This window comes from Megascapheus bottae, unplaced genomic scaffold (assembly GCF_031878675.1).
Source record: "Megascapheus bottae isolate mThoBot1 unplaced genomic scaffold, mThoBot2.hap1 HAP1_SCAFFOLD_45, whole genome shotgun sequence".
Taxonomy (NCBI): Eukaryota; Metazoa; Chordata; class Mammalia; order Rodentia; family Geomyidae; genus Megascapheus; species Megascapheus bottae.
The window spans coordinates 2,417,393-2,433,182 of record NW_028327483.1 but is presented as its reverse complement, the minus strand read 5'-3'; the positions used below and the strand labels follow the sequence as shown (position 1 = coordinate 2,433,182).

At 42.2% G+C, this 15,790-nt stretch overlaps 1 pseudogene; it reads right to left on the bottom strand.

The window, feature by feature from the left end:
* Positions 1–12,388: 12,388 nt before the first annotated feature.
* On the bottom strand, positions 12,389–12,725 carry LOC150039748 (uncharacterized protein C4orf46 homolog pseudogene; annotated as a pseudogene).
* Positions 12,726–15,790: the final 3,065 nt, after the last annotated feature.

The following is a 15,790-nucleotide window of genomic DNA, read 5'->3' as shown; positions in this document are numbered from 1 at the left end:
TCAAGATTCAAAACTAGCCTGGGCACAAAAGGACCTGAGACCCTTATCTCCAATTAACCTTAAGAAAAGGGAAGTTGGGTTGGCTCGAGGGTAGGGTAGTAGTCTTGAGCTGCAGATCTCAAGGACAAGGCCCAGGCTGAGCTCAACCCCCATAACTGCCCCCCCCACACAAGAAATTAATAATAAATAAACCAACAAACATAATACAAAGGTCTCTCTCTCTCTCTCTCTCTCTCTCTCTCTCTCTCTCTCTCTCTCTTCTCTCTCTCTCCCTCCCTCCCTCTACCCCCCCTCTCTTTCTCTCTTTGTCGGTCATGGGGCTTGGACTCTGGGCCTGGGTATTGTCCCTGAACTCTTCAGATCAAGGCTACTTGCCCTACCCCTGGAGCTACAGCACCACTTCTGTTTGCATGGAGAGAGGAGTCTCACAGTCTTTAGTGTCTGGCCTGGTTTTGAGCTGAACTCCGAAGATCTCAGCCTCCTGAATAGCTAGGATTACCGGCGTGAGACACCATGTTGGCTAAGCATTCTTTCTTTTTTTTTTCTTTCTGCCAGTCATGGACTTGTTCTCAGGGCCTAAGCACTATCCTTCGGCTTTCCTCAAGGCTAACGCTCTATCACCTGGGCCATAGCACCATTTCTGGCTTTTCTATGAATATGGTACTGTGGAGTCAAACCCAGATCTTCGTGCATGGTAGAGAAGCACTCTACCACTAAGCCAAACTCCTGGCCCTGCATAAAGCTTTCTTATAGGAGCAGAATCTTTTGTATTTCAAATAAAGCCTTAAACTCTTCACCTAGGACCAATCCACATTCCATTAATTGGTAAGCATTATAAAAGCAATTTATTTCTTGATTAAACATGTAAAGAACCCTGGACAACTTCCTGGAGATACAGCACATAATAAACATACAATATAAAATTTCCCAACCAACCATCCTCAACCGAGGATGAAAAATACTGGATTTGGGGGTTTTTTTGTTGTTGTTGTTTTGCTTTTTAGTCAATCATGGGACTTGAACTCAGGACCTGGGTGCTTTCCTTGAGTTTATCAGCTGAAGACTATGGCCCTACAACTGTGAAACCCTACACCTGTACCTAAGCACTGTGCTAGAGCTCTTCAGCTCAAGGATACTGCACTACCCTTGAGTCAAGCCTCATTTCCCATTTTCTAGAGTTCAATTGGACATAAGAGTCTCAGGTCCTTTTGTGCCTGGGCTGGCTTTGAATCAAGATCCTCAGATCTCAACCTCCTGAGTAGTTAGGATTACAGGCCTGAACTACCGCACCAGGCTTATTTCAGGTTGTTTTATCAGAAATAGAATGTTTTTAGAAGTCAGTATTGTGGTCCAGGACTTTGATAGAGTGCTTATGTGGCAGGTATGAACACCTGGATTTCATTGCTCAGTAAAACATATATAGAAAAATCCAAAAGTGGTGCTGTGGCACAAATGGTAGAGCTCTAGACTTGAGAAAGACCAAGGACAGTGCTCAGGCCCGAATTCAAGACCCAGGTCTGGCAAAAAAGAAAAAAAAGTTAATATTTTAACTGGGCTTTGGTGGCTCCTTGTTCTAATCTTACCTATTCAGAGGTATGAGAACTGAGGATCAAAGTCAGCTGGAACAGGAAAGTCTGAGAGACTCAATTCTCCAATAAATAATCACCAGTACCTAAAAGAGGAGATATGGTTTAAGTGGTCCTACATTAGTCTTGAACAAACATGGTCAGTATCTAGACCAAACCATGAGTTCAGGAACAAGGAGTAGTACACAATAAAGGGCATTATTTTATATTTCAATTATATATATATTTACTATTATTGCCAGTTATTTATTATTATTGCCAGTCTTGGGGCTTGGACTCTGGGCCTGAGCACTTTGGGCATTCCTCAAGACTACCATTCTACCACTTGAGCCAGAGCATCAATTCTGGCTTTTTTCATGTATATGGTACCGAGGAATCGAACTCAGGTTTTCATGAATGCTAGGCAAGCATTCTCCCCCCAGGCTATCCTTCTGACCCTAAATTATATTTTATCCATTGTTTGAGAATCCACGTTTAGTCAGTCTCATTTTAAGTGATGTAAAACAAGCTCATAATTCTAATGGAGAAATTGTAATTTGTCAAGAACAGAAGAATAAAGTGGGAAAGGTCCATGTTAGTTACATTTTAAAGTTGCAAAAGCCACGGGGAGTCCATAAGATAAAATAGGATAAACACACTTTTCTATAAGACATTTTAAAGGAGTGTTTATGCTTTACTGAACTCAACTCCAAATAGAATTTTCTAAGTGAAATAATACTTCTTTGAGCAGACTGTGCAGAAAGAACAGCAACAGTAGCTAAACCTTAAGGATAGGTAACATCTACAAATTATACAACGTTGACCAAGATACATTACCACACCAAAAGTCTTCTATAAATTTAATTATAAGGCAAAGATCTCTGATGAACACTTTCTAAACTGTCAGAACGAGCCAACAGGCTAGAGCTAGCATCAGCAACTCCATAGATGGGACATTTGGGCTAATTCTGAGAGATTATGTAATGGAAGTGAGAGTGGCAAGAAGCTGAATAATTTGTCAGAATAGAATTAGTGCTTAGTACATAGATACTTTGTTTTGACAGTTATTCCTGCACTCCAAACCATGACCTTATGTCCTGGCTAATAATTTGGCTGTGGCGTATTCCTCAGGCCAGTTCATTTTCTTTCCTAAAAGTTGTTCTAAACCTTCAAACATTACTGAGTGATTAAGCGTGTTGGAGGAGAGTACCTCATGAATCTTGTGCTCTGGGATGCAAAACCAATTATTGCTTAAGGCAAGGAAAGCTAAAAATATCTTCCTCTTCCTGTGCTTTTCTGCCTCTGCTCTTTAGGTTTTGTCAGAGATGGTGAAGTCTGTCCTTTAGGAGGCAGACTCCTATTCATAGGGTGACCTCCTTCAAACATTGTCAGGCTCCATTCCTAAAAACATAGGACCAGCACACACTACTCCAATATCCCATGTAGAACCGGCTATAGACACAGGTTGGGTATGAACATGTGAACTCAAGCAAGCAGTGCTAAGAAGGATATTATGGCAGTAGCAGAGCAGAAATTCCTCTAGGTGAAACAAATCTGCCCCCCAAAAAGTAATTATAATAAGCCTCGAGGCAGGCACACACACTTCACAATTTTGCTACAATTTTTAAAGTGCTTATCTTACAGCTAGGAAAAGTGAATAACAAGCTCACAAAGGTTAACAGCAGAATCACTCAGTCATGGAGTATAAATGCATAGCTCCTGTTCTCCTAGTGTAGAGAACCAGCCAACATGCTCTAGGAGCTTCAGGAACCAGTTTCTGCCATGTGGAGGTATTGTGCCCAGAAACTTGAAGCCACCCCCTTGATAGCCAGAGACCAAAGATCAACGCAAATTGCAATGAGTCGTTTATTGACGAGCTCCAGCATGGGTCTCTGCGTACTCATAGTTGAGTGCAGACCAGAGGCCCCGAGCACAAGATTACAGCCCCTTTTATACATTTTTTGGTAGGGGGAAGGCCCCAGCAAGTAATAGCAACAAATCAATATGCCACGCGGGAAATTTATACTATAATTCCATTAAATGATTGGTGCAATACAAAGCAAGAAAGGGGTTGTGGCTAATCATTGGTCAGTCTAGCTGGCTGTAATTTTAGGAGGATGGTTTTAGGCCAGATATGAGTCTAGGGGGATCTTCATGGTGACGGCTTTGTGATTGGTTGACATCTGCCCTAGTTTGCTGGCCCTCGCAGGTCCGACCTTGCAGGTACCAGATGGCTACTCTATCTACCTCTCAGCTTGGAATGTGTATACTCCTTACTACAGTGTAGCTCAGTCTGGGAACCAAGGACAAATGGGTGGTTGTAGATTAGCCACAAGGACAGCAGTTGCATTTCTCAGGGTTTTAGCAAGCAGATATACAGAAGCAGAAAGGCAAGTTAAGGAAATACAAGTATAACCATCCAAATGAATACAAGTATAAAAATACAAATGGCTAACACAGGTTTATAGAAAATATATAGATATTTTCTATGCTCCTCATTCCCCCCCCCTTTTTTAAGTCTAGTCAAATCTTTGACTATTTATCTCAGTATAAACGGGGTTATACCAGGTGTTTAGAATCATCATTTTGATAACTCCAACCCTCTTTTTTTCCGAAGGATATCATCGCATTAATTACACAAGGGGCAATTAACAATAACATTACAATAATTACCAGTGGGCCAATAATGGCTGAGATTAGAGAAGTTTCCCAGAGGGACCAGTTGTACAGCCTTTTGTATTATCCTCAGGACCCTTGTCTCTTTTTCGTTGTTGTTGTTGTTGTTTATCTAGTCTCCTCTTGACAGTTGCCAGACTATTTTATTTTAATTTTTTATTACTCCAGCATGGTTTGCTCAAAAGTGACATAGGGTGACACACAAACATTCTTTTTGGGACCCAATAATGTTAAAGTCTGTTTTTCTGGGAATCTGAAAGTCCAAAGTCTTTATACGCTGTCTCCACAGGAGTGATGAATCCAGTAGGTCTTTTTCCACTACCTTTACAGTGGTTGGAGTGCTGGGTATCACAGTGCAGGTACACTTGAATGCCAGGATACTGGAAACCAGACGATGAACATGTCCGCAAATCAGCTTGTAAGGTCTGTAAGGACTGGATTGAATCATGGTTAACAATGCCAGATGAGAAAACACATGGTTTGGGGGCCAACAATTGTTATCAGACTTGGGCAGACAACATTTTTTTGGTTTGGAGGGGCATATAGTGTGCCCTCCCAGTTCTGCACAAAAGAAAAAGCTTTCACAACTAGGAAGCATGCTTAATAATCCCTCAGGTGGCACAAAGAATAGTTTTATACCAGTCTACCAATCCTGACCCAGCTTGCATCATGGCTAACTCAATTACATACCTACTAATTTTACTTGTAATTTTTATTTTTAAGATAATGCCCATACCGTTGGCTACATACTTAAATCTTTTATAATTTATATGAACATATCGTTTTTTATCCTTTATAAACCATTTTTTACTCCTCTCCCAAAACTTTTACTACTCTTTTTTTTATTTGAGCCCTTATTTACATTTGCACCTCTCACCTCTAGGCTGTTCAGCACTGGATGGAAAAATCCCTTTACCCATTCAGAGTCACCATAATGGCTGTAAAAACCTAGAGGACTTTAAACTTAGTACAGATAGAATGTCCCACCACCAAAGGTTTAGTTCCAGTCCTTTCAGGAAGCAGCTTTGGAGTGGTGGAATCAGGCAGGACAGGATGTGTGGCATCAACCTTGTCTCTCAGCAGTTTCAATGGACTGTCACACCTTTTGCTGGGTCGCCTGCAAATTTCTATATGGACTGGTTAGAGAAGCTTGCCTTGAGGCCTAACTTTGATGAAGTCTTCCAATGATTTTTTGGTTGCTTTACCTGAGCACACTCATTTTTGCAGGCTGGCACCCCACTGGTTTTTAAGACAGTAGAAGGCGAGACCCCAAAATAATTTACCAGGATGACAACTTTTAGTAACCAGATTTTCTTTAAATGAGGCTAGGATTTTTTTAGGCAGGCATAGAAGAATTGAACCTGTAGCCATTTTTTATAAGTGCAGTCTCCACTCTTGCACATCTGTTACTACTCTTTTTTATATTTTTTAATTTTAAAAATGACTCTGGTCCCTTTATCTAAAGGAGATTGATGGGCAGAGATTCAGCTTCTGTAACTTTTTTAAGCGGACTCAGGGGCGTTGTCTCTAACCTTGGCCAGGGACCCTAAAAGCTTAGCCGATTTTACCAAGGGGTTGCCAGGATTACATATACAATATTTAACAACTGTACAAATTTTTTGGCTACAATAGTGTAGCTTACTTAGCACCCATTTACAAAGGTATTTTTTTGAATGTCTGGGGAACTTAATCCCTGCGACCCCAACAATGCCTCAGTTACCTATGTAGGCCTATATACAGATCAATGGGGACATAAGCCTCAGATCCACAAACTTTCCTGAATTTGTGGCTGGTGGCAAATCAAACTTTACTCAGTTAGGACTTTAAACTACCCACTATCACAGATGATTGACAAGTTTCTGCCCAGTTATGCAAGGCACGGGCATTAGTAAGGCATGCTTACAAACTATTTTATGACCTCCCGGCTCTGATTAATATTGAATGGCCAAGCACGAGTGACTCTAGGATCTGACACCATCTCTGCCATCCAAGTAGTGGCTTACTTGCTTTCATCCCAATAGTGTCTCTTTACACCGGGATAAACATCCCACTGGCATTTTACTTTGTTGGTTGCTGGACTTGAACTCAGGGTCTGGGTGCTGTCTCTCAGCTCTCCAGCTCAAGGCTAGCACTCTGCCACTTTTAAGTCCCAAACTCAGTGCCTGAGTGCCACTCCTCAGCTCTGCAGCTCAAGGCTTGCACTCTGCCACAGTGAGTCCCGAGCTTGGTGCTTGAGTGCTGTCCCCCAGCTTTTTAACGCAGAGCTAGCACTCTGCCGCTTCGAGTTCCAAAGCAACTCTGCCTTAATAGCACTCTGCTGCCAGATTAGACACCACAGTCTCACAGGGACTTTGCTTTGCCCAGGCTGGCTCAAAACTGCAGCTTTCAGATCAATGAGTCCTACAAAAGGCCACGTTACTCCAATTAAAGCACAAGGTGGTCAACACAGAAATAGTCTCCAAGCATGATCTTACCTGGAATATCTAGGTTATTTTACAGCATCCAGTAGAGCCTGACAGGGTATTTAGCTATGATTTAGTTGATCTTCAGTGGTTTAGTACCTTAATTTTAAAATTTAACTTTATAACTCCTAAAAACTTAGCTCTATTTTTATTATCTCTTTTTAGGTAGCATTTGTAAAGCCGGAGGCCCCATGTTTTACCTGGTTTCCAAGTCTGGCCCCCTTTTTTCAGTAGTCAGTAGTCCCCTGGCACCATCCAGACCACCTTAGTCTCAGTCACTATGCTGCTCCTGCATACCTAAGTCCTTGGGAGATAAAGCTACTCCCATCTGTGAACCATACCAAGTCAGCATCTGGTAGTGTCTGGTCAATCAAGTCCTCTCTCGTCCCATGGACTTATGCCAATATCTTTTAGCAGTCGTGCAACAGGGCCTCCAGGTCTGGATCAGACACCCAGGTTGCTGGATGGAGTGTCTGCAGTGCCTGAAAGGATATTTTAGGCGGGTTGAGCAGCAGACTCTGGTAGTGTGTGAGTCTGGCATTGCTGAGCCATTGGTCGGGTGGCTGCTTTAAATTTTTTTTTTATTGAATGGGGGGTGGTCACACACAGTTTCTGCCCCATAGTTAGTTTGTCTGCATCCTTGACCAAGAGTGCAGTGGCAGCGACCATCCTCAGACAAGGCGGCCATCCTACTGCCACTGGATCTAGTTTTTTTGATAAGTATGCAACTGGTCTCTTCCAAGGTCCCAGATATTGAGTTAGGACCCCCTTTGCCACTCCCTTCCGTTCATAAGGGTTTGGCAACATCAGGAAGGCCTAGGGCTGGGCTGACAGCAAGGCAGTCTTTATCTGCTGAAACGTCTGGTCAGCCTACCCTGTGCATTAGAAGGGCACATGATTTTACCCAAAACCTGGTAAGAGCCAAAGGTACATCTGAATAAGGATTGCTGCCCTTTTGCATGGGCCAGCTGGAAATTGCTATAAGGAGACTTACAAGAGCAAGCTAAATAGCAATTAAGCAATTATTTTGGTAGTCCTAATTTTTTTTCCCTTGAAACAAACTTTTAGGACAACTTTACTTTTAAATTTTGTTTACAAATCCATTTTTATTTTTTTTAACTTTTACTGATATTTGCTTAAACCGTAATGCTTTAGCCTTTATTTGTATCTGAAAAAACTTTAAGGGCTCAAGGAACTCCCTTTGCCTTTTAGAAGAGGCAAATATATATATAGATATTATTTATTATTTTGTTTTATTTTTTGCCAGTCCTAGAAACTTGAATTCTGGGTCTGGAATTGTCCCTGATTTTTTTCAACGCTGTGCTCTGCTGCTTGCTCCACAGCTTCACTTTGAACTATCTCGGTGGTTAATTGAAGATAATCACCTAACAGACACCTGGTGCTGGTGACTCTCATTTGTAACCCTAACTACTTAGGAGCCTGAGATCTGAGAATCGTGGTTCAAAGTTAGCTCCTGAAACTCTTAACTCTGATTAATCACAGAATGAGGCATAAGGGAGCTGTGGCTTAAGTCATAGAATGTTATGCTTGAGCACAAAGAAGCTCAGGGGCAGCAACCAAGAGAAGTGTTCAAGCTTGACAACTGACTAAAAGAAAAGAAAAAAGAAAAATGATTGGATAATGATAGTTCCCATTCCTGGGGGTTATTATGGCTATGTAATAAATAGAATTTATTCAGACTTTTCTCTCCAATTAATTTCTAGAAAATGGGCAGTGGGGCTTGGCTCTGGGATAGGGTGGTAGCCTTGAGCTGAGGAGCTCAGGGACAGCGCCCCAGCCCACTTGAAGTCCCATGACCCACAAAAGAAAAAAAAAAGACTCTCAAGGACTGTAGTGCCCAAGCTGGCTTTGAACCACGGTCCACAGTCCTAAAATCTCAGCCTCACTGTCTCAATTTAGATCTCTCAAAATATACAATAAATTTTCCAGAGGTTCCAAAATTCTACCTATGAAACCTTAAGGAGGGTTTTTTTTTGGCTTCTTTTTAAATTATTTATTTGTTTATGCTGTGGATCCTGTGGCTTGAACTCATAACTTGGGCATTGTCCTTGAGCATTTGCTGTGTTCTACTTGACTTTGCCTTTTTTCTACTTTTCTTCCTTCCTTTCTTCCTTCCTTCCTTCCTTCCTTCCTTCCTTCCTTCCTTCCTTCCTTTCTTTCTCTCTCTCTCTCTCTCTCTCTCTCTCTCTCTCTCTCTCTCTCTCTCTCTCTCTCTCTCTTTCTCATATTCTCTCTCTTTATTCTTTTTTGCCAGTCCTTAAGCATGAACTCAGGGCTTGAGCACTGCCCTTGGGCTTTCTCAGCATTTGAACTACAGCATCACTTCTGGCTTTTTTTATGTATGTAGTACTGTGGAATGGAACCCGAGTATTCATGCATGTTAGATAAGCACTCTACCACTCGGCCAAACTCCTGGACTTGCCTTTTCCTTTATAATTTCTTCAGCTAACTAGTGCCAAGTTTCCTTACAGGGGTTTCCTAGTGCATAGCACAGCACCTTCATTACTCTTCAAAGAGGCAGTGGTTTGGGGCAATCGGTGTGAATGTGGATGGGGTAGAAGAATGAAGTTTGGGGTAGGTCTATGCTGATATGAAGCTTGATTGATTGCTTCAAACCAGTCTGTTTATACTTTTCATTTTGTATCACCTATGTTGTTTTCAATTCCTACCTCTTCTCTGATCCTACAAGTTCCTCTCAGTAGGTCTAGGTTACATGTCCAGGGGACCTAAGACTTGTCTTTCCAAAGCTTATCCATTACAATGTGGAATAAATCTTTTTTTATCTCAGTTTTGGGACTTGAACTGTGGGCCAGGGTGCTGTGCTTGAGCACTTCAGCTCAAAGCTAGCACTCTACCACTGGAGCCACTTCCGGTTTTCTGCTGGTTAACTGGAGATAAGTCTCACAGACTTTAGTGCCCAGGCTGACTTTGAACCTCAATCCTCAGATCTCAGCCTCATGAGCAGCTAGGTTTACAGTGTGAGCCACCAAATCTGGCTGGAATGAACCTTTTATCTCCCTCCCTTATATCTGAGATGCTATGCTTTTCTCTGAAAGGCTTATTGATTTTTTTGTTTGGTCAGTTCTGGGGCTGAACTGTGGGCCTAGGTGCTGTCCCTGAGCTCTTCAGCACAAGGCTATCACATTATCCCTTGACCCACAGCGCTGCCGCTTCTGGTTTTCAAGTGGTTAGTTGGAGATCAGAGTTTCACAGTCGGTATTTCCTGGGCTGACATTAAACCATAATCCTCATATCTCAGCCTCATGAGTAGCTAGGATTACAGGCCTGAGCCATCCTGTCTAGCTTATTATGATTTTTGATAATTTCTTTACATATGACATGATTAGGAAATACTGGGCAAGAAACTTTCATACATGATATCCAGTCCTTGAGTATATTGGTTCTCGTTGTCACTTTTTCTGAAGCTAGCCAGCAGCGAACTTGGATTCCTGACCTTGAGGGTGAAGACTGGGAAAAGAAGAAGACAAAAAAGATGGGGTTGGGAGGACTACAGCCTAAGTCATCAGCCCAAGACTCCAGCCTAAGGCGAGCTTAAGAATGTAGCGTAGTTTATTTCAAGTTCCAACCTTAAATACCTTTCTTAAGACTAGAACACTACCAGGGGTTACATTCATACAAAACAGCAATCAAGTCTCAAATAGGTTAAATGAGAAGTGATTGACACAGCCCAAAATCATGATAACAGCTTACTTCCTTGTGTACTGAATTGTGCAGGTCCAAGGTCAGTGACCCCACAGTCGGCCCCCAACATACACTAAATCTCAGAGACCCATGTTTATTTTCACCTAGTCTATCAATAAGCTAATTGATTTTTAAGCATGCTTTATTTTTCTCATCAGAAATTTGCTCAGAAGCTCAGTATTTTTATTCATAATGAATAAAATCCAATAATAAAAGCTTCTGAATTAAACTATATATAAAAAAGAAATTATATCATCAATATATGGCTTTTAGCCAAAAACAAAACAAACAAACAAAAAAACAAGAATTAGGGCCTAACATGCTAAATAAAACAATTCTTACTATTCTTTGCCCACCCATTTGGATCCTATTGCAGCTCCACTGTGTGGATTTTAAATATAATTATTTATACATCAAGAGATCTACAAAGACTTAAAATACATCAAAGATGCTCAAAAGTAATAAATATATGATGTCACTCTTGACATGATAGGTAGTTAAAATGAAACATGGTCAGTAAGATCAAATCATACAAAACATTATATCACTTAATACATTAGAAACAAAGTCTCTTCTGAAGTTATTAAAAAGCAATAACACAGATAATGTAATTCAAACATGAAAACATCAAATGTGAGAAATATTAACTGTGAAGGCAATCAACCTTAAAAATAAGTTGGGAGCTGGGCATTGTTTGTTCATCCTTGTATTCTTAGCAATTAAGGAGGCGGAGATCTCAGGATCTCTACTGAAGGCCAGCCCAGGTAGGAAAGTCCAAGAAAATCTTATCAAAAAGGTGGAGCTATGGCTCAAATACTAGAGCTCTAGCCTTGAGCAAAAAAGCTCAGGAATTATAAGTATGGCCAATTTAAGTCCCATGATTATCAGGAAAATAAAATGGGGATAAAGGGCATGTTTTCTCTAGACATACTTTTATTCTCTAAAGTAAATGCTTTTTCAAAAAGCATCACACAATGGGAAAATTTACTTCTCTATTTTAAAAGTTATCATCAGCCGGCACAGTGGCTCATGCCTGAAATCCTAGCTACTCAGGAGGCTGAGCTCTGAGGATCACAGTTCAAAGCCAGCCTGGACATGAAAGTCTAAGAGACTTATCTCCAATTAACTCCCAGAAAAGCAGAAGTAGTGCTGTGGCTCCAGGGGTAGGATGGAAGCGACATCCCCCAAGCCCAGAGTTCAAGCCCCAGGAACAACAACAAAAAGTTATCAAAATTCAATTCACCCTGCTGGGGATGGTGGTATACACCTGCAGCCCTAGCACTCATGAAGGCTAAGGCTGGAGAAACTACAGTATGAGGCTAGCCTTGTCCACATAGTGAGATCCTGTCTTAAAACACACACACACACACACACACACACACACACACACACACACACACCTCAAGTCCATTGGGAGAATTTTTTCCCTTTAGTTCAGATTCACACATCTTTTTTTAGGAAAATGATCTTAGTCTTCATGCCCCCCAAAAAGAGGGGGGAAGCTTTTCATGTTTGCCAAGTGTTTTACTCAACAAAAAACCTGTGGAGTGTCAGGTGACAGTGTCAGGTGCTGTATGTCTGGAAGTCATAAACTTGTCTCTGTTTTCATAGAACTGGGAGCTGATTTACATGGGTAAATTTAGTCATATCGCTTGGGTTGTAACATGATCTTCTGACATGCACCATCTTTCAAAACAATTATCTGGTGATACTAAGGCACTATTAAAATTATCTTTTGAGAGAATTCACTTTTGTAAAGGAATCTCAAAATGTTTAAAGAACAGAAAGGAAGGATAAACACATCTTTGTTAACATAAAAAAATCATATCAATATTATGCTTTCACAAAGGTGTAGAAAAAGAAGAAAAAAATTTATACTGACTACACAGAAATGCTGGAGATTGTCCTATACATGCCGCACATGTGCAAATCCATATGAGAAGGTGAATTATACAGTTGTAGTCAGTTGTCAGGTTTCAGAGAATCATTGCCTTCTTTCTAGAGGTCTCTCCAAGTCTTAAGGAAGTGTGCATTTTCTGTACATTTAATGGCAATCTCTTCCACTTGAGCTGATACTGCAGATGCGGCCTCAAGAAGTTTGGTTAATGAAAACAATGTGTCTCTGATCTGCCATGCCACCTCCTCCAGAGGGTCCACCACTCCAACTCAGAGCCCTCCAGCCCACACTCACGCAGGAGGAAAATGCGTCCAAAGACGAAGGAGTAGATGGAGGTGGGAGAGGCGGCTCGCAAACCTGAAGCTCCTCAGCTGACGCATATGGGGAAAAGGCTGGCCCCATGGTGCAGGACCCCAGCAGCCAAACCGCCACTGACTGTCTTTCCAATGATTGTCTTTAAACTACTATGTTATCTCTCATCTGTTTTGCTGTCCCTTGGTTATCTCATATTGTGACAGTATTTCACCTGGCAATCTGTTATATTGTATATATGCATGTTTGGTTATTTGAAGTCAGATAGGGAAGGGAGGAAAACAAGATGAAGGGCAGTGTCGGAGAGGGAAATGGGGACCAAGACATGAGAAAGGGTATCAATGTTTGTGAAGTAAAGCAACTTCTATCTGGTGAATATAATGTGACCCAAATACATGAAAAAAAAAGACACCCTGCAGATTGAGAGGAGGCTTTTGCACATATAGATAAGTAAAAGACCTGGTATCCGGATTGTACAAAGAAGTCAAGATATTCAAGAGGCTACGAGTTAACTACCCAGTTAACAAAGCCAAGATGAGACTACTTTGTGTATGTGTGTGTGTGTTTATGTTGCTCATGGGGCTTGAACTCGGGGACTGTGAGCTGTCCCATCAAAAGCATCACCATACTCACCTGTGCCCAGCAAGCACCCATTGCCTCCCAACAACCCTACCAGGGCTTTTTCTCACCTGGGGTCAGCTGGGGAGAAGCGGGACGCACCATCGCCATGTAGAAGGTGGGAGATCTGATGTTTGGAGTCCACAAGTCACACCCAGATAGACTGGAACCTTCCACAAGAAGGAGCATGTATAACTTACTAAGTGGAGAAGAAAGAATCCTGAGCGTGGTGACTCCATAGTGCCCAACATTGGCACTGGCCACGGTGATTCCACATTCATCCCACCCCAGCGAGTTGGTGGTAGCATCCAATTCACCAGAAGTGAGCAGCTGAAGGGCAGCTGGAGTGCCTGGGACTCAGGGCTTGGCTCCTGCTACTTTCATCATTGCCCCTCAGCCCAAGTGTGCACCGACTCCACCTAGTAGCAAGAAAAAGCAAGGCTGGCAGGCCCCAACTCAGCAGAAGGAGAAGCAATTTCTCCAGCTGGTGGCTCTGCACTGGTGTCCCTGGTTTTCCTGCCCTACGTGGGACTGTGGGCTCTGCAGCAGCAGCCCAACTGGGTTCGGGGCTGTGAAGTGAGTGACTTGAGGTAGTGGGGCCAGGGACGCTACACCCACCTCCTCAGCAATGGTTTTACTACAAACCTGCAGCTCATTCTTCTCCTCCTCATATCTGTGTACTCAGAGATGACTTTGGAAGAGTCAGTGCTTCTTCCTATTATTATTATTATTATTATTATTATTATTATTATTATTATTATTAGTGCTGTTAGTATTAATGACACATGGGGTAAACTGAGGCACCTAGGACAGAGATTTATCCACTCGACAGAGTTAGAATTAGAACCCAGGGCTCTTGATAACCAATCCAGAACTCTAGCTTCAAATTTCCAGACTTTATTTAAAATGTCTACTATTTTCTGTTGCTTACTCCTGTCCCCTGACCTGATCAAGCATTCTCATTCTGGAAAGCACCCTGTCTGCATGTCTGTATCCAGGGTGTGATGCCTTGGGTAGGACTTGTTCCCTCTTCACCTCTGCTCCCCAACATAACCCCAACCTGCTGATTCTGGTATTTTTTCTCAGACAATCTGTTTTTCAATTTACCTGCTATCCTCACCCTCAACAGCTTTCCCCTTACTATTTCTTTGTTGAGTCCTGTGGATTACTTGGGGAGTGAGTGCAATGATCTTCTTGGAGTTTCAGATCCCTTGCATGGAGTGAAAGATGAATTTCTGGTTCCTGAGGAACTTGTCACTTTTGAATCTTCTGGAGTAGAGGTGTCGCAGTGGAGGGATCCCCCAAAATGTTCCAGAGTTTCAGTTCCCTGAGGCTAGAATGCCCAGGCTTTCCTTCCCTCCTCTGAACTGATGGGACATGGGTGGTTTTGTTTTGTTTTGTTGCCACTTCTGGCTACTGATGGCCTGAACACTGTCCTTAAGATTTCTCAAAGCTAGAGCTCTACCACTTGAGCCACAGCACCACTGCCAGCTTTTTTGTATGTATGTGGTAATGAGGAATTGAATCCCGGTCTTTGTGCATGCTAGGCAAGTACTCCCCCAAACTCTTGGCCCCAGGACATGGTGTTTCTTGTACTACATACTGATCATGATCACATGATCATGGTCAGAATCGTGCCTCTTTGAAACTCACTCATGAGCGTGCACATGTGTACATGCATTCGTACTAAATTAGCATTTCTTTCTTCGTGTGTGAGTGTTCAGATCCTGGGTCTTGAGCTGAGGACCTGTGTGCTGACCTTTAGAAATTTTCACTTATGGCTGGCACCCAACTTCTGGCTTTTTGGTGGTTCATTGGAGATAAAAGTCTTACAGCATTAACTGCCTGGGTAGGCTAAGAACCAGGATTCTCAGATCTTAGTCCCTTGTGTGAATCATTGGTACCTGGCTTGGACTAGCATTTTCCTGCTCCATCACATCACTCCAAATCTTTCATTTTCTGGCAAGTATATGGCATGCTTGAATTGCTTTGTATAGTGGGACATTTCAGATTTGTTTATGGGGTTGTGTATCAGAGTCAGACTTGAGTGATTATTGGCTGTCCTGAAGGGAAGAGGCTAACTTTGAGGTTGATGGTTTTCTTTTCTCCTCAGTATCAGACTGTTATCTGTTTTGGTATCTTGAACTCAGAAGGTTCTTTGTCACAGAGCTAATCAATAGGGGAGTAGCAATTCTACCTAGTTATTGCCAACTGCCAGGAGGAGTCAGCTTGATCTTTATGTATGTATATTTTTGTGAGTCATGGGGCTTGAACTCTAGCCTGGGCACTGTCCCTGAGCTCTTCAGCTCAAGGCTATCACCCTAACTCTGGGCTTGGGGTTGTCCCTGATCTCTTCAACTCAAGGCTACCAACTTACCCCTGGAGCCACAGTCCCACTTCCTGTTTTCTAGTGCTTAATTAGAGATAAGAGTCTCACAGTCTGTGCCCAAGGGTGGCTTTAAACCAATATCCTCAGATCTTCACCTCCTGAGTATCTAGTATTACAGGCATGAGCCCCCACACCCAGCTTTATGGTA